Below are 21,308 nucleotides of genomic sequence, written 5' to 3' on the forward strand. Positions count from 1 at the left end.
ACAAAAGTATGATATTGTTTGTTTAATATTTTTAGGGGAGGGAGCTTACACTTCAAATTATTTATTTTGTGGGGGCTAAGCCCCCGTAATCCCCTTCCGATCTCCACCTATGCTATAATAAGAAAAAATTAAGTACTTTTGTTATTTTATAACAATAGATGAAATGTTTAAATTCACGTTTTATTCAAGAAACTATAAATATAATTTCTGCAGTTGGAATCGAATAAATCTTAAAGGAACTAACAATTTATATTTAATATCAAAAGTATTGATGAATTAAAAATTGAAATCAGACTATTTAAAAATATTCCAAAGACAGAATTGCCTAGAGGTACATCAACAATAGCAATTACTCAATAGTTCCTAAGTAAATCTGTTGGAGTAAATATTTTTATTAGTTTTTGTAAAATAATAGAATTATTTAGCAAATTATCTAAACGAATTTCTTAGATAATTATGAAAGGATTCAAAGGCAAAATACAAGAAAAATACTGGCGGAGTTTACATATACCCATTATAGGTAAGAAAAAAAACTGGCGAAGTTTACATTAGAATTTTTATTACCTTTTTATCTTAACCGATATTCTGGCGGAGTTTACTATCGCCCTTATTATACTATATAATAGGGGTGACCAACTTATGAATCGCGTTTAGTCGCATGCGTTTCGTGTCTTATTAACAAAATCAAAATTCATTTATTATTATTTATTTATTGTTATTATGAACTTTTTTTTTGTATACAATATTAAAAAAATATTTTATTGTATAAATACAGATAAATAAATAAAAAATAAGATAATTATCATTTAGATCAAATTATAAAAATTATAAAATGTATTTATAAACATTTTGGCTCTTTATATCATTGTATTTATCTATGTGGATCGTCAACATATTCCTGTTGGTCACCTCTGCTGTTATTTTAATTGAAAAACTTGAAATTAGAGTCAGGGGTGGATTTAGGAGGGAACGGTTCAGGATGCTATCTAATACACAGTTAATATTTGTTGACATAGTTAGCCTCTTGAAGACTTCTTATATTTTTCAAGTGTACCGACTATAAGTTAAAGCTAATACTAGACTGGGTCAGTTCCCAATTGATACCCCCCTCCCCCAAAATGGCGTAAGTGGTTTTATTGTATACTACTGTTAAACATTTCTATACCGGACCCCATATAAGACGGAATCCTCCATATAATGAAATATATGCTAATGTTTTTTCAATAATAATCATGAATAATTTAAAAATACAAATTGTATGATCATATTGTGATTATTGTACTCGTAATATGTTATACATTTATAATCCAGTTTCAGACCTAATATGTTATCTTTTGAAATATCCAGGCCCAAAGTTTTCTAAATGTGAAACCACCCCTGATTAGATTGTTATAATTTCATTTCATTTTAGTTATAGAACAATTCACAAATGTACATAATTATAAGCCAGAAGCGATTTCGGAGAGCTTGAAATATTAAGTACCTTAATTGTGTTTTTGGTAATACCACTATAATTTATTTAAATGTATTATTACTCATAAAATCACCCAACCCATTAAAAATTCTCGGGCATGCCACTGAGTATGATAATCAAATAAATTAATTTACGACTTAAATCATTTTATACAGAATATACTAGGGTAGGAAACTGAAATGATAGATTTTGGTTTCGGTTTTGATTTTGATTTTCGGTTTTAAATTTTATCGTTTTTTATTTCAGTTTTAAATAACTACCGGTTTGCAGATTTTTTGTTTTTAATTTCGGTTACATAATTTCTATTTGAGTTTTAAATACTGATTTTAACGATTGTCGGTTTCAATTTTAGTTTTTTAAAACGGTTTTCATAATTTCTGATTTAAATTTTGATTTTAAAAGTAGGTTTTTATTATTTCTGTTTAAATTTTGGTTTTAAAAACAGATATTTATTTTTACGTACCAAGTATATTTATATCCAGTGCAACAGTCGTTAGACACGCTAAGTGAAAAAAAAAGTGCTGCTACGATAATGAATATTATCTCGAACAAACACGACTCATTTTTTTTTTTTTTTTTTTGACACGCATATCTATAAATCTAGTGAATCATGGGCATAACATGGGCAATTCTTATGAAGGGGTAAGCTTTATTTTATGTTGTTATACCAGATATACTTAATCTGCATTGTGATGTAATGTGATAAAAAATGCCAATGAATAAATACATTTTGATTAATCTATTAATTTTTTTTTATAGTTAATAGTTTAAACAAATTATACTTTTATTCATAAAATAATTCTTATAAATCTAAAATGCCTTTTCTATCATATTTTTCTAATTAAACAAAATACCAAAGGGAGCATTGGCCCTTTAAATATTAAGTTTCCCCCTCTCGTCCTCTCCCCGTTTATGCCTATGTAGTGAATTAGTTGACCTCTAGTTTATTTCAAAACATTACAAATGTCACTGAAAATTTTTTATAATTTTACATAAATCAGTAAAAGTATTCAATTAATTTTTAGGCTATGTAATACATTTTCGAATAATTTTATTTTAGAAGTAATTGAATAGTATTTTACTATTGAATACAATACTAGTTTATTGATTCCTTTTTTTTTTTTTATTCATTAGATCTTAAAATTGTTTCTATTTGTAACGTCAATTTCCGTTTATTTATAGCTAAATTCTTCTTCTTTTTCTTTTTCTTCTCTTTTACTTTTCTCCCAACTATTTGAGATAAGCCACCCTTGTCCTAAATATCTATTCATCTCGATTTTCTGCATCCTTTATGCACACACCAACGGCCCTCATATCATTCTCAATCGTATCCAACCATCTCATTTTTGGTCTTCTTTTTTCTCTTTTCTCTTCAACGTTCATTTTCATAACAATTCTTACTACATTTGTTCCCACTCACCTCATAACATGTTCAAATCATCTCAGTCTACTTTATTTATTTTCTTATTTATAGTTATATTACATACTTTTTTTTTTTCCAGAAAACGGTTTATCAATTGACGACGATAGATTTATGCGATGTACGATAGACACAATAGATAATATCATTTTATGGTAGTTGGAACCAATACTATAATTTATAAACTATCACACTGTCTCAAACATACGAGTATTTTATTTTCGTAATTTTATTAAATAAAAATTATAAGTATTATTTACTAAAAAAATCTTTATGAATGCCGTTTGTTGTCGATGACAACTTATGCTAATATGAAATATACCTTCGTAAAATACATAACATAATATAATATCGATTCTCACTTTTTAATTATGTTGTTTATAATTTCAGATTTTTGATAACTAACAATTTATTATTCATACTTCTATAGCAGTTTATAAACGCAAAATGTTTCTGAAAGACGAACGGCTTGCAACCGAGGACGTCGTGGTCTAACATTTAAACGGCAACGGAATGAGCTTAATTGGGGATGATTTTAACGAATGCACGACAAATAAAAATTACTTAATAGAAAACCGTTAATATTGTGAATACATTTTAGAAATTTTAGATCCACGTAATAATATTCTATAATACATGGTTGTTTTAATCAACACGGTTTTTATGACTTAGCATAAGCTCTTGTGTAATGATTATATTAATAAATAAATGGAAACCCAACAATAAGAAACCATAAAGCACGGCCCAAATAAAGATAGACGGATAGAATACAAAAGAAATGTAAATCACAAATCGCACACATTTGTATGCGTGAAAACGCCTCTGACCTGTGAAAAATAACAACGATAGCAGCAACAACAATACTTAAACTAACAGGTAGGTACAGTAACCCTATCACACCAGTTTCTCAACCACTGTGTCGCGAGGTAAGTTGATTGACACAAAACGAAAATTGATACAGCGAAGCATATTAAGTTATGCTATTTAAAACTTACGAATTTGAATACTCGTATTTAATCGATTCCAGTACAAATTAAATATCAATATGCAAGTATATTATTAATTTATTTTTTTTAACACCGCTCTGTTTCTTATAACGATCGATGGTGTTTAACAATATATTTGAAAAGTGCGAATAAATATTAATGATAATATTTTGATAAACGTATAAACGTTTGGGTTGCCCCGGTCCAAGTCTAATACTTTACACTAAGTCACACGGTCTCTGACGTGTGAGACATCTTGGTGCCCTGACAGTTATCGAGTAATCTAATGGCTGCCGGATCGGTGCGTCGATCCAGATTTATCTGGTGTTTTCGATTTTTATACACAACTATACGGCGAAATGTTTTTTTGCATTTTCATAGGTAACTTTTCAATCCCCAAAGCTTGGAACGTTTCAATCGGGATGCACGTCGCGTTGACGGGAAACGGTTCGTTTCGGTTTTTGTCCGTTTTGTTCGCCGGCGTCCGTTGTTCCGTTGCGTTGCCCTTCAGGTCATATATCCACCCCGCTTCGGCGCCGCCCGCTAAATCTCGATACGACCGCCTCGTGTTCCGAACGTGTACGCGAAACACGGCGGCGGGCGAACGTATCCATACGCCGTGTTGCTATAAACAATAAAACGCGACTGGGTTTTTACCGCCGACGAACTGGCGGGGGGGGGGGGTGGTGGTGCGACGGGTTAGTGGGTCGTTGCCGGTGCGCAGTCGGTGACCGCGCGCGTACACTGTTGCGCGAACCACTTGTTTGCGCTGCCGCCGCGATCGGGATGTACAACATAATTGCGCGCGCGTCGTGGCCGCCGCCGTGGAGAGCAAAAAAAAAAAATCCTTCGGAAACGCGTCGCACGCGCAACGTTGTGAACTCCGTACGCCGCGCGAACACGGGACCGTCGAAACCTGTGTGCGATTTCAACCACCACCCCACCCACACCCACACCACAAGCGCGATCCGACCGCTTTTCTCGCGATTTTTATTCTCGTCCGCCCTAGCGGTTTCACCCGTGCCGGCTCCGTTGGCGTGCGTCGCGCGACCGTGCGCCGCCGCGGCAGTGCGCGCAATACGTGAGGGGCGAACGTCGTCGTCGTCGCCCGTCGCCGCCAACACCACCACCGGCGCCGCGACACTCGCTCGCTCACCCGTACGGCGACCACTCGCTCGCTTCCGTCCGGCGCGCGAACACGCCGTGAACAGTGCGAACAGTCGCCCGAAACCACCAGCGTCCGCGTTCGACAGTTCCGACGGCAAGGCACCGCGCGCGCGACCAGTTCCCGTGCGCCGACCGGCCGCGTGATCGAACCGTGTAGCCGTTATTTTTCCGCGTTCGCAACGAACCATTTTACTCGTCCCACGGTACGTATTTTTTTTTTCATGTTCACTGCGTAGACGAATTATAGACGAAAAGTCATCGAGAATAATAACAAAAAAAAAAAAATATAAATAAAAAAAATAACATCCCTTCGCCAACGTCCCCCCGCAACGTGTGTGTTCAAACGAAAAACCCGAGTGCAGGCGAGAATGCAGGGGACTCAATTACCCCTCCCTCCCGAATTACGAGAAAAAATACTACCCTAAAAATTGAACGGTTCATTTCAAAGTTTCCCGCGAGACTTGCAAATGAAATATACGAATCTGTGTGTTACGTAACGAGTAATAAAGCGTGCAATTCATCAACATTTCAAAACATTTTACATTTTTTTTAACCTTTTTCCTGGAATTTTTTTTTTTTTTTTTGCGTTCGCCCCTGCCTGACCGTAATATTTATCACACGCGTTTATTATCATCGTTCACCACCACCAGGTTAGGTAGGTTAGGAAAGACCACGAGTGGATCGCACCGAGAACGCCTAATGTACTTGTTGTTCGCGCATTTAGATGTTATTTACCTGTTTTATAAATCCAATACCGTTCCAGCGGTGCGTTTGTTATTAGAAACAGCCGTCTCGTATAAAATGTTTTATCGAAATCGTTCTTGATGTTTAAGTTACATGATATCTCGAGTATGACAAAGTATATAGCTTATTCATAAAGATATATTCGTTAAGACTGTTATTATTGAATTTGATTATTTATAATATTTGATAATTTGATTTTTTCACGACGACGTAAAATAAAAATCCGCAAAAGTCCAGTGTCATGTCGGTTTTCTTCCATGATGTAAAATACCAAAGTGCTTACCTTTTATTTTCTGGTTATTATTTATTATTGTATCGATAGCTCATGATTCTTTTCTTACAAATGTGGGTAAACAAAGTTACAGCAATTTCATTAAAATCATTTCATCTACTCATGTATCGTTTGATGAAATTCAAACCATATGAATGCGCTTTTATAGACTAGCTATGTAATTATGTCATATGATTTTCAGAAAATTTTATCTCGTTAATTGTGTTTAAATTATTGAATAAATTAGATTTTATAATAATTTAAGCAATGTTGAAATAATCATGTAGGTAATTACATAATATTAATATATTCAGCAAGATAAACAAAAAAAGATATGGATATTTCTTTTCGATGCAGTAGTTAACATTTTATAATACAACTGTATTAAATTGGCACTAAACAATAATTTTATGAACGATTTTTGTCCTGGAATTTTACTAACAAGTTAATACCCTCTTTGTATTCAATATTAAGCCACTTGGAACAAAATAACTCTGTTAATTGTAGGTGTTTATTGTCGTTTCTACAGAGTAATGTTTAGTAGGTACTCTGAATTAAATCACCTTATATATAAAAATATGTTCATTAACTGAATCGAATATAATACATAACATATTTAAGATATACATTAAATTTATCTTAGTATTTGTTTTGAATAATAAAAACATATGTAGTGTTATGCAATTAATAGTGCTTCATTTTTATATTCTACACACGAATTAACTTTATCGTCCATTGGACCATCTGAACCGAAAATAAACTTCAACAGCAGCCGCGTCAAAAATAATAATAATTTTTCGAATCATCAAATCTTAATACATGGGATCAAAATAAATACACATTTTAAAAATTACGCTGTACAGTATAATATTAATTAAAATAATCGGTTTTATAGTAAAAGCATGTTTTTATATTTTAGGTTAGAGAAGTAAATTAATGTGTCAAATATATATAATATACATATATCATATTTACATATATTTTATATGTATATATATACTTCTTGTATGTAAAAGTTTAATTATTATAATTTAATAATACTATTGGTAGTTATCTAGTTTATACCGGTTAGCAATGGTTGATATCATGATACAGTATACTTATTAGTAATAAGGTAAAGATACATAAAAATATATAAAGATATATTAAAATATAATAATAAAAATGTAATATTAAAAACAGATAAAAACTTTTTAAATTGAAAGATTTTACATTATGTGTACATCAAAAAAATTGTTAAATCAATTAGCAGCTTAAAATTGAATAGTTTCTTCATTTTATTAAGTCGAAAACACTTTTTGGTACAATAACTCATACAATTTTATCAGTATCTAATATCAAAATATGGTTTATAATATTTTTAAAATATTATATATAAAATATTTGAAATCGAAAAACACATGCGGCACATTGGTCACATTATAAATATTATGAAACAATTAAGTTTCCTATTGAAATTTTAAATATAAATAAATATTATAATTCTTCGTTTTACACTGTTGAATATTTGTATTTGATAAAAAGAAGTAAGTATATTATTATTACTCATACTAATTCTTTGGAATTGATCGTTTTTGTGTAAAAGAATGTGTAAATTAAATTTGTAAAATTTATTTAATTTTGTAATGAATTATTTTAAAAGCATGTGTTTTTTTATTGAAATGGAAATTATAATAAAATTTCTTCTACAATATTTTAAAATATAAATAAAAACTTGTACTATTTCGATTAAGATTTAATCATACATTGTGATTAAATATTAAAATATATTAAAACATTACTTGTTTTAATTTATTAATGTTTATGAATTATATTATGATTTATTTATAATTACATACTATTCGACTACAAAGTTTTTCTTACATTTAAGCCATATACCTTTACTTACACCGTTATTTGTACCTAGAAACATTTTTTTTGAAGCTATTTTTACCAGAAGCCCGAAACATTTCCCTACTTTATTGAACTAATTATATTTTTAAATATCAGTTATCTTAAGTAATAATATTTATTCCAATATACCACTCATTTTCAACAAAACTTTATAAAATATTTTGAATAGCTTTTACTTACAAAGTCATAACACACGGGTTTAAAAAAAAATATAACCAAGGTTTTTTTATGCTTTTACGAATGTTCAACACGTCATATTATTTTACTTCTTTCAATAAATAAAATGTATACCTAAAGGATAACTCTAGAAGATAACCACTTATCATAACAATGATGAAATATTCGTGCATTAAGTTTTTCGATTTCACTAGAAAACAATAAAAAACAATTTTATAAGTGTAAACTAGAAAAATAAATGAAAACAATTTGTATTGTTTGAATTTTATAATTTATCATACGATACATATACTATTAAAATATAAAGATTTCATTTTAGACTAAATAATTGACTAAATTTTGAGGGTTAAAAAAAAACTCTCAAATTAATTAAAATACTGTTTTTATAAATAATAATTTTATTTAGTTTTAAAATATTCTGTATTTTCATGTAATATTAACGGCTTATCCTTTGGACATCCTGTTTCTAAATCATAAGGTACTTGATTGAAATAAAAATTAAGATAGAGATACATCTCACTTTATTAATACAGTTTTAAGTACAGAAGCTTTAATTAAGAATTAATAAATTATGATGAACTAGTTTGCTATTAAATAATGATTTTTGAATTACATATTATAACTGAATTCATCTGAAAACCAGGGAATGAAGGTTAAATGGAACAATACCAAAATATTAGTTACTTTCCAAACATAAATTTCCAAACATACGATAAAATATGAAATATAAAAATACAATTATGAAGTAAAAAAGACATATTTTGTAACAGTAAAAGGTAACGCAGCACAGCGTAGGGCAGCAAAGTGCTGGAAAAAATGTGTAACCAATGTGAGTGCATATTATTATGCAATTCTGTGTCACCGTTCACCCAGTCATGAGCAAAACGATAGCAGAAAATTTAATAAATTTAACTACTAAATCAGTTTCTGATGATAAATTTTATGAACTTCTTTTATTACATTTGTTAAGTATACGTGAAAAACTGTGGAAAAGTAATTTTATAAAAAAATTTCACATTTTAATTTTATCTTCATTTAGTTGATATGACTAGTATCATATAAGACATTGTAATATCGGACGGCTTCAATTACAGACTCTTCCACATTAAAAATATTAAGAAAGTGAAAATTATGGTAGTAACTGAAAAATATAGTAGTGTAGCACAGTGCGCGCAGTTTATTGTATCCAGGACACTGCGTGATGCAGTTCGACACAGGTACAGTTTTGCTCTGTCCTATCCTGATTCCTGATATGCGATAGTACGTTCTAAATAATAAATTAAAAAAACTATGTTATGCTACTCTGCGTTGTGCTACGTTACTATGTCTCAATATGCATCCGGTCTTACTCTTGAAATAAGAACAAACATAGAACGTTTTTAGAATATTTAACTACAATTGTATTGTATTTAAAAAATTATTATTGTAAATAACCCCCTGATATTTGAGGAGCAATAATAATTATTGTTTGCATAGTGTATATATTCAATCATACATATAAAAATATTTAAAATTGTAGAATTTCGGTATTTAATTGAACTTACTCATTTTCAAAATAATACTAATAAAAGACAGAACGACAGAAAATGTGTTTATTATGGATATATATAAATAGTGTTATTGATTTTAAATATATCAAGCTATTAAGATAGTAATTGTTACAAATGTCAAAATATTTTGCTAAAGTTGAATAATGTATTTCGATTGTCACTATTTTGAATAGACTCAAACATAATATAATGTAATATATTGCTTAAAATATTATTATTAAAATATCGTTTAAAAAAAAAAAAAAAAATCCTTATAAATAATAAAATAATATTAATAATCGATTGTACTAAAATAGTACAAGTCTTTAAGTTTAAATGTTGATACTTGATTTTTTTACAAATTTATATTCTTTAAAATAAATACAAATTATGATTTCCGGTTTTCTATATTCCAGTATTATCATGGTATGTAAATGTGTGTATAATAGGTTTATATAGTTTATACTATTACGATTTTAAATGTTTATATAGTATGAATAGCAAAGAATGAATTATTGTCACTTCAGTATCTAGATTTAATAATTATTTTAAAACTGAAAACTGTATTAAAAAGTAATTTTAATATTTCTATCTGTAAAAATAATCATATAATTTTAATTAAATTTTTTATATTAAAAAAATAAATAATTTCTCGTTTTGAATCTCCTGTTGTATTTTCTTGGGCTTTCTACATGTTGAAAATTACTCATTGACTGTTTTATGCCTCCCTCGTTTATTATGTCGGAATTTGTTTACCTTTTCTTAAACGAAAAATTACTTTGGCTCTTTCTTCAATTGCGCATTGTTTACGTTTGCTCAGCTTGCTATAATTCAACCACTAATAATGTACACAAAACACAATCCATCGCACGTTGACTATGCTCAAGTACACAAACGTCACTAAAACGGAATATTAACGAAAAAATTATGAAACAATACAATGAATATTATCGGTTGTTATGTTACCTTCGATAAATGTAATATCATTACAGATAAAATAAAAACCGTCATTACATCTGCACAGTCACTCAGTTGTTATTCAGATGTCATAAGAACTGATACAAATTATTATATGTATAAAAAAAAATTGTTGTACCATGGCCTTCAATTTAAGGTCATTAAAACTTTTTCATAATTATAAACGGTTTCTATTGTAATTTATTTCTCAATAATATTACGACATAATGTGACGAATAAAATATTTTGACTTAAAAGTTTAAAATTTAGAATTCTTTATTTTATCAAAAAAAAAAAAAAAAAATATATATATTAATTATAGAATCACCGATGCTTGAATATAGTTAGGTGGTTTGTACTTAAAACTTTCAAAGATTATTATAAATATTGTCTTTAGGTTAACTAATATCTTTTAAGTCTAATTTCTAAAATTAAACTGTAATTGTTTGATCAGTTCTTTATATTCTTTATTCAATAATTTAAAAAATAAAACTTTTATGTTTACATTAAAATATTATGTTTACTCCAGATTTTTTAAACTTAATTTTTAAGCACAATAGAACCATATTGTTTATGGATTTTAATTAATTAATATTAAATGCCCATATAAATCAACAAATATTCCATATTCTAAACATATATAAAATGTTATCTAGATTAGTTATTAAGTCAAAACAACTCGTATTATAATAATATTTTTAGTGTTCCAATCTACATAAATGTGTAGTGCATATATGTATACTAGGTACCAAGCGAAATTAATATCATTGCTTATTTATTGAATGATGCGTAATTTGATATAAATTGGTGATATTGGTTGATATAAATTGGACCTTCATCGTTATGATGTTGTGGATGAGATCAGTAGTAGAGGGAATTAGAGCGAAAAAAAGGCATGGTAGTTGTGTTTGTGTTAAAATCATCAGTATTGAAAGCGGCGTATATATTTGGTGAGATTTTTTTATCATAATGGTTGTGTGAGATGAATGAATTAGAAAAATTTCGTTTGGATTTGATAATAGTTCGTAGCGGTGTCAAAACAGCACACTTTTTTTTTACTTTGGTTTTTCATGATGACGCTATTTATTAATACCGACCGGTAATATTGACGATAGCATTAATAATAATTAACAAGCGTACGAATAACGGAGCGAAAATGGCATAACATGTAAGCGTTTATATTAAACATTACGGCCGAACTGATGGTTGGAAGCTTATGTCGCTAATTTATTGCATAATAACGCTTGTCGTTGTTCGGAATATTAAAATAAAAGTTTTTATTTACCTAATATACTTTTTGCGATTGTTTGTAATCGTTTAAATTTGTCGTTTTCAACACTAATATCAATATATGAGAGATTTGGTTAAAAAAAAGTTTAAATATTGCGTTCATAGTTTTTATAATAATACATTTGTTGTATTATATATATGTATGATATTATTTCATTATACATATACAGCCGTTTATAATTTCATTTTATCCTATAGTCAATTATCGACTGATCTTCAGGCAAAAAATTGTCTTCTAATTGTTATTCATCCGAGGTTAGGTTTTTATGTATACTCAAAATTTTAAAAAATACAACATAAATTTATACAGAAGACCATAATTTTTCTATATCGTTTTTTATATTTTGGAATACTTCATAACTTTATTTTATTGTGGATACGTTGAATTTCAAAAATATCTTATAACATTTTTATAGCAAATAAATTTCAATTGAAATTGTTTTTGAGGGTTTATTCGTATCATCCAATAGGTTTATTTCACTACAAAAAATAGTCATACTGACATTTATGTATTATATTTTTATCTGTTTTAGGTGATTTCAACGATACCTGATCATTTTCCGTGGTTGAAACTAATTAAATACACCAATTTTTATGGTATGTCATGTGGAACTATATTTAATATAAATTATTAGAATAAATAGATTATTCAAAAATATGAAGAGGTTTCTAAATTTTAACAATTTAATTTGATTTATTTATATAATTTTAACCACATGGGCGAAATATATTATGGTATTTTTATAAGCTAAATGTTTATAATTTGCTTTAATTTAATTTTAACTTTTTAACTTTCATCATTTTAGTTTTGCTAATTTATAAATAATATGAGTTCAAACAAAATGAAAAATGGACCAGATTTTTAAAAGTTATTTCCAAAATTTGTTTGATTTTATAAATGGAATAATAGTGTTATCATTTCTAACTAATTTTAACTATCCTTTTTTTTAAACGAAAAAAAGTTAGGTAATAATAATTTTAATGGAATTATAAAATAAAAAAATGAGTGGACTCCTAGGTCAGGCGACACTACTCGTCAGGATGGGATACATGGAAAGGTAAATTATATCGCCATATTAATTTTTAAACTTAAAACATATTTACCGTTGCTCTAAAAAAAACGATTCTGAGTGCAAGAGGTTAGAGATCAACTAAGGTGTCAATTTATATTTCTAAACATGGTGGATATAGAAGTAGAACAAAATGTATTAATAAGGAAAATTGAACTTTTAACTTTTTAAATGTTGCAAAAATAGAATTAACAATTTATGATTATATGAACAACCTTGTATCTAATTTTCATGTATTTTAATGTATGTGGGTTTTCATGATGTTTGTCAATTTTGTCAATATTTATTTTTTATTGATTATTATTAAAATAGTGGATAAGATGAGAGAAAATAGACTAAGATGGTTTGGGTTTTTGGCATGCGATGAAGAGAGAGGAGACAAAACCAGTAAGAGTGTAAAAGTTTAATAAAATATTTTTAATTATTTATTTACATTTAATTATTTCATAATTCCCTTTATAATTTTGATTCTTTTTATACCTTAAAACAAAAAAAAAACTTATTTTTGTAAATATTATACTGTTGGCAGCATCGTTAAAAATGAAACTACAGTTACAATTCAATAAACACTGTTATTCCAAATTCAAGCAATATTTTAATAACGATAAAATATGAATTACGTGGGATTTTCTTTTGAATTAATAAATTGACTCTTTATTGGTAATATTAACTCTTAGACAACTTGTCTATAACACTTTATTACCAAATATTATAAATAATGATAGATATATGATACAAGACTTTTTGCTATAACTTACATTTATTCAATCATTAATTTTAAATTTGAATACTTAACTTTTTTACATAGATATATTTCTCGCATGATTCTTGATTATGCCATAATGCAGTATTCTTTAATATCATGTGTGTAAAATTTTTAATCATAATTTAATTAAATACAATTAACAGTTATACCATATAAATGTATCACATAATATAATACTGTGTTCATACTTTGAAAATAGACGCTTCGGTTAAAATGCAATAATTTTATGTTGCTTGATTTCCTAAATATCGTAACCATTTAGATACATAATTTTATATTATTTTAATAAATAGTTTTACTGTTGTACTTTAAGTTCTTGAAAGAAATTTTATTAATTGAATGCATTGGACAATTTATTAATACTGCAAGTTTTTTAAAAGCTAATTCGTTTTAAATTATAGTTAAAAAAATTAGTGAAGGCTAATTTTTTGATATTTTTTTTGAATTATGGTTAGTTTATAAATATTATAACTGATAACAAAGTTTAAAATAAAATTTAAATTTCTTATTTTTAGTTTATATTTAAAATTATTTTTGTAAATTTTTATAACTGGAAATATTTGTTGCTTTATAGTAGGTACTGATGTTTTGCCTAGGATTGCATGTAAAATGTGAATTGTTATAATTTAATATATTTTTTAAATGTATACACTATATAGGTTTCTAACACACCTCTAATAGTAAAAAATTACCTATTACTTATACATTGTATAATTTATCTCACTTTTACATCATACCCCATTAGTATGCTGCCCAACAAAGTGCATTTATTCAATCGGCTTTTATTGTGTTTCAAGTATAGCATAATTAAGATATATTTACGTTCAGACCTATTAAAATATTAATTGATTTATTATTGTACAGCAGATACCAACCATTTTATGTCCTTGTAACACTCAAATAATAATAGGTATTTGTATGTTCTGATTTCATTTTTACCAAGGGAATGAGAATATTTGTCAGGCAATTTTTACATTATGATCATGGTAATTTTTTGTCGAAAATTTATTTGTTTTTTCTAAGTCCATTTAAAAAAATATTTTCAATCTATATCTATAAAACGCAAACATTGTTTCTATCTTTGTCTGTTATGAATTTCAAAACTACTTAATCAGTTTTGATAAAATTTGGTACAGAGATAGATTAGACTTTGAATAAGAACATAGGCTATGTTTTGTCACAAAAAAAGGAAAGGGAAGCATCAGTACACTTGATTAGGCCCGAACAAGCAGTTGTGGTTTTGTTGTTGCAATATCAACTGAAAAAACGGAAAGGAACCTCACTGTCATTCATCTCAGTGTGCACCTAGAAAATGGTGAATGTGTCTATTTTACTGTAAATAATTTGCAAAAGCGATTACCTTATCATCCACAAACGATACTCACCGTATTTTTGGCTAAATTTAATATACTCGTAAAATTATAATAAATTACAAATTATTATTTTAACTGCCATTTCGGGTTAATTACATTTAAAAAGACATACGAGTACTTTCCAAAGTAAGTAACTTTTAAAATTAACTGAACACTCACAATTTTTTACCGAACAACGCCGGGTAATTCAGTTATAAATAAATAAAAATTTATTTGAAAAAAATGTAAATAACACTCACTCATTTGTCATAGCTACATCACAAAAACAATAAAATGTTTATACTTGAAATTTAATATAGCGGTCTCGGCAATATCCTAGAAATGTAATAAAAAGGGATTAAAAAAAAAAAAAAAAAATTGGCACCGACAAAAACGGTTCCATGATGCAAAACTGGGTAATTCAGTGTACAACTAAAACTGCTATACAAATTAATTTAAAATTTCGTTTTATTTGTTTTATAATCAACAGTTACGCCAAACTAGGCTTTAAATAGTGTAAGTTAATAATCTATTTAGAATTATATCCCTGCGAAGAATTTTCCGTGGGAAGCTGGGTAATCCAGCTAGTAACATAATACCTATAGATACAAAAACTATTAAAAAAAAAAAAAATAAGTAAAAATTGTGTTTATGTTATTTTATTGAAAATATATTTTTTTAAATAATCTCAGAACATAAGAATAGGTTTTGAAAAGAATCAGGTAACCGATGTAAAAATGATGGTGAAAATATTCGCACACTCCCTGTAAAAAAAATACTCAGAACATATAAATACCTACTACTCTGGGTATTTTGAAAGTTTTCACCTACTTCTTCTTCATCTCCCTCGCCTTTCTCCTAACTATTTGGGATCGATCACCTTTGTCCTAAAACTTAACTTTTCTCGAAAAGTTAAAATCTTTCTATATTGAACGAGCTCTGAATGGACAATTCTTTAAACGTCAATAAATAAAACCAACATTGTTTTCACATTAGATTAAACCTGCCTTGCATTCTATAGTCTTAGTGAATTGAAAGTTTTTTTTCTGACCCGATTGATGTTTTTACTTGGCATCAGAATCAAAACACTCACTGTTGTCTCTGATTTTAACCTTGAAAAAGTTTGGTTAGGTTAGCCTTTATATAAAGGACGTTTATGTAATTTGCCATTTTGTTTTTCAACTCTCAGGTTCAAAATAAATATTTAGTAAATATTTAATTTTTAATATAGTGTATAGTACATATTTAAATAGTTTTGGAAATTTTTTGTTTAAATTAGTTAAATTTTGTTATTAGTTATTTAGTTTATTTGTTATTCTTGGTTTTTAAAAATGCATAGTTAATTCCATTAATAATACTCTGAGTGTTACTTTATTTTATTACTTTTTCTGTAGTACTGAATTTGTATCTGCATTTTGATTTACTTGTGTTGAATAGTAAATAATTTCTATAAGTTTTAAGAATCAATTAATCATATTACCAAAATATATTTTCAATACTCTATATTGTATAATCAAATCGGTGCCAAATATTTCGTTGGTATAATGAAACATACATATTATTTCATACATTAAAAAAAGAAAAAAATTTTTTATGTATTTTGAAGTTGTAAATAAAAATTGAATTTTATTGTTTTATTTTTTTACAGCATGAATTTTTATCTATTTTGTTGACTAAGTTTTGAGTATTTGAACTATGTTTACATCTTTCTTGGATAATAAAATAAACCTATTAATAATAAATCATAAGTTGTCGTTTATCAGATGTTGTGTGATTGGTAGCAGCATTGAATACACACATCTACGTATTTATTTGTGCTACCTATGGATTGCCTTATGTCCTTTTGGCCTCTACTCGACTGCCAATGCACATAATCGATTGACCGTCGTACACCACCTACTAGTTTTATTATCTTCCGTGTTTCACCAATCGATATACATACTTGCCTGTGACTTTTAGCTACGACCCATAACAGATTTTATAGAAACGATGCGCAACAGATTTTTCGACTTTTATTCCAGGTATTTTGTCTTAGGTAAATAGGTTTTTATTATTATTAAAATATTTTTTTATTTTTTTTTTTGTCGTGAAAATTATCTTACATTGTTGTAAGATGTGATATGATTCACATTATATATTATATTATTTGATGCAAATTATTGATACCTGAAAAGGTAAAATTACTTCCAATGTTGCGCAATCAAGCAAGATTGTAATAATTCAATTTTCGATAAACACTACATTTTAATAAATAAAAAAAAAAAAAAAATGTATTTCCTTTTTTATATATTTTTTGGAAAAATTGTGGTTTTTGTCAATGTTTTCTAAATGTTTAATAATGATCTTAATTTTTATTGAAAATATTGATATCATTATTTGTATATTATTCGTGATCAAATAATTCGTAAAGAAAATTGTACAAAATAAAAATATAAAGATAAGTTAAGTATAAAGTACATATTGATATGGATGTATCTAGATGTAATTATATATACTCATAAAATAATTTAATAATATGAAAAAGCAATATTATAAATGTGAATAAACATTGTATATTTACTTTAATCTGAACGCACGTCGTACATGTACCACAATTGCCTATAGATTACGCCGTCCTTAACATTTATATTTATAAAATACAGTATTATTATTGTTTACGATTCATCGAAATACATTTAAAAAAAAATATGTTTGACTGTTTATGTTACATCAACATACTAAATTTTATATGAACATGATTTTTTGTTTTATTGTAAACACCTATATAATAATAAATTAATTTTATACATTATTTATAGTATAAAATATACTAACTTCGTCAGAAATACTTCGCTATTGCTGGATATCTTTATATATTATTGTCCTGCATGTATATATTTATTTACCTTATCAATATAAAATTTAATCATCTGTATGGAATTTATATTCAATACATGTATATAGCTACTGTAATTACCATTTAATTTTTTTCTATTGATGCTGGTTACCGCAATGTCATATATTTTTGTTGGCTTAGAAAATACAGCCTGACGAAACTTTTTACATGCCAACAAGATAATTGTAGTTTTATTATATTATAATGATTTTTTTTCATCTATATTACCATAGTATGGAAATATTTACAATCTGAACTATGTGAGTGATAATGTTCTATTGAACGATTTAAAAAGTTACAAACATTCTACGAATAACTTGGACCTTAAAATAATTAATGATAACTTTACTATAACCTTTCAATAGAATCGTTCAGGACTAACTGATTTTCTTGTTATGAAGTAGTTTCAGTTGTAAGGAGACCGAAAAAATTGTTTTAAAACTACTCAAAATTGAATGCATGTATAATTTCAAAATCAAAATCATTTTATGGTAAATTCGTACATTTTTGATTCAATATTTATTAAGAAAAAAATATTTGGAGTATTAGTTTAGTTTTGATTATTAAAGGTGATACAGTTTATATTTTCTGTGGTTAATTCCAATAACACATAATTTAAAAAAAACAATTGAAAACTTTAACAGTTATTCCAATCACAAGATTATCACTTTAATAACATATATATCCATCTTATTGAGGGTTTATTATTTAGAGGATTTATTGTATTACATGTATAATAACATGTAATAAATGTTTACATATAGTTTTTTTTATTTTTGTCATAATGATAATATTTTCGTTTCCGATTAATGATGGTATCGCGTTATTGAGATCATTTTAGTATGTATAAGAAACTAGACCGTGAAATTTCTTCGTTTTAAGGATAAAAAAGTATTTTAAAATACAAATAATACTTAAATATTCTTGAAAAAGTTTAGATTATGTTTAAGTGCATATTTGTAGATAAAATAAAATAATTTTTATAGCAGTATGTATTGCTATACGAAAAAAAAAAATTAAAAATAACTCAAATGGTTTACACAAGATTTTTTGATCTTATAAGATTGTGGAAAATTGGTTTTACATAAATTATTTTCTTATGTTTGATTTTGTAATTATGCTGAAAAAGTTATCTACTTCCACAATTCTTATGGAACCGGATCAATATTTGGATAAATTAAACTTAAATAAAGTATGGTAGATCATTTACACGAGATTTTAAATCCAAACTTGATAGCACATTTTAAATTTTATTACACTCTAAATGTTTATTAATACTTCGCAAATTTAGAATTAAAACAATTTGAGTTAACTGAGTCTTATCATTTTTTTGCTTAACTAATATTTTATATCAATAGTTATATCTATATTTATATACTAGTAATTGATCATCAATAATGTCAAATGTTTTATTATTGTTAATAATTTTTTTATTTGAGTTACTGGAGAATGCTTAAGAAAAAATTTATTGATGTTTATGACTCCTAAAGATGATCAAAAATGCACATAGTATATGTTAGCTAATATAATATACTAATATTTGGTTAAAAACAAAATAGGTACTTTCGTAACCTTTCTAAATTAACACATATGGGAGTTTTAATATATTTTATATATTCCAAAATACAATTATTTTTTAATAGTTATAGCCTAATAAAATTTATTTTTAACTCTTATTAATTATTAAATTTAAGTATAGTCACAATTATACTAAATTCTCACAGTAAAAATAATGAAAACTAATTAAAAATGCATTAGATAATATGTGGATTAATTCCATAATTTTTTCCAGCAAAGACGTTCAGAAAATAGTTAAATAACAACAAAGATAACTATTTTAATTATATTTCTAAATATATACCAATCACACTATTAATAAAACATGGTTTTGAGATTAAAGTAATCTTTTACGTAACAGTGGTTTCCAAATGTTTTTTTATTCAAGGCTTTGTAATTATAAAATATAATTATTCCGGCTTCTACGAAAAATAAAATAAGTCACTGGTTACAATTAATTTTTTGAATCTTTATTGTTTAAATATTCAAATTTTTTTATTTGTGAAATAAAATGGTCCAACAATAAATGTATGACATTTTTATTCTGTACCACCTATATTGAGTTCTGAAGTGTCCCAAGGAAAGCACGCCACTAAGTTTGAGAATCATTGGAATATATTACAATGAAATCATTTACTTGAAATTTTATTCATTAAACGAATGAATAAAATTAATTCTATAAGTCTTGATCTTATTTCACGATTTATATTGAATAATATATTTGTTGTAATATAAACATAATAATTTATAAAAAAAAAAAATGGCCATAAAAGCACTATTTTGGTTTTAACAATGCGGATACTTAAAATTAACCTAGCCGTTGTCGATAAAATTAATATTGACTGTTATATTAAAATCATAAATGTATTTGCTACACTGTCACAAGCTGTGGGAAGTTAATTTGCGAAATGTAATCAATATTTCTAATAGTGTACCGACTTTATAAGAGTACCTATTTCAAAGGATTGATTGTTAAACTCAGAATTAAAAAAAAATCGTTGAATTAATTCAATAGTCCTCAACATTCTTAAAGCTGCCAAACCTTTAAGAAGCAAAATATTGTTTGATGCCCCTTAAAAATAAAAATAAGAATATGTATAATAGATATACGAGTAAATAAATATATAATTCAATATAGTGTTTCTTTTATTCATATCACACTTCATAACTACAATTACATATGATCATCGCCGACCAAAAGGCAATATTGTCCGCATTGTGAACTAATGAATTAGTTTTGTAAATATTTAATTAGCTCAAATATATTTTCTAAATTGTATCAAAATTATTCTAAGATTTATATATCACACCCAATGCTTGATTTTAAATACAATTAGTTAATTCTTTACTGTCATAATCATTTGATACATCAATTAATATAGGTAATTACATTTTAAAATTACTAGCGCTAAAATTAGATTTAGAAAGATTATGAATTATTTTAAACATTTAGAACAAAATTGAATTATCTATTTTATTTCATTACATTTAATATATATATATATATATTCCTTGTTAGCATACAGGAAAATTGAGATTTTTACCAAACAAATGAAGTCCTCTATTTTTTTTTATCTTATTTTCTACTTTTAGTGCTGATTATCAAACATTTTATTTAAAATCTTAATTTAAAATTAAGATTAAAAATGTATATAATTTTTAATCTTAATTTTATTGTATAATATAATTTTTTTTTTTTGCTTTTCGTACAAGTAATTAAATATAAATTTTACATTATATTACAAAGAGAAATATTGTTGGCCTCATATACGTTTTTATA

General features: G+C 26.8%; 1 protein-coding gene across 3 annotated transcripts in view; it reads left to right on the top strand.

Moving 5' to 3' along the window:
- The first annotated feature begins 5,041 nt into the window (after positions 1-5,041).
- Positions 5,042-21,308, top strand: part of LOC112685482 — a 188,876-nt gene continuing 172,609 nt past the window's right edge. For 2 of the 3 annotated variants that reach the window (XM_025557395.1, XM_025557398.1), the window contains exons 1-2: positions 5,042-5,250; positions 12,442-12,505. The gene's annotated coding sequence lies outside the window, so the exon portion shown is untranslated. The remainder of the gene's footprint in view (positions 5,251-12,441; positions 12,506-21,308) is intronic. The other variant, XM_025557396.1, reaches the window with a different exon arrangement.

The sequence above is a fragment of the Sipha flava genome, unplaced genomic scaffold (assembly GCF_003268045.1).
Source record: "Sipha flava isolate LNK unplaced genomic scaffold, YSA_version1 277_pilon_pilon, whole genome shotgun sequence".
In the NCBI taxonomy this organism is placed as follows: Eukaryota; Metazoa; Arthropoda; class Insecta; order Hemiptera; family Aphididae; genus Sipha; species Sipha flava.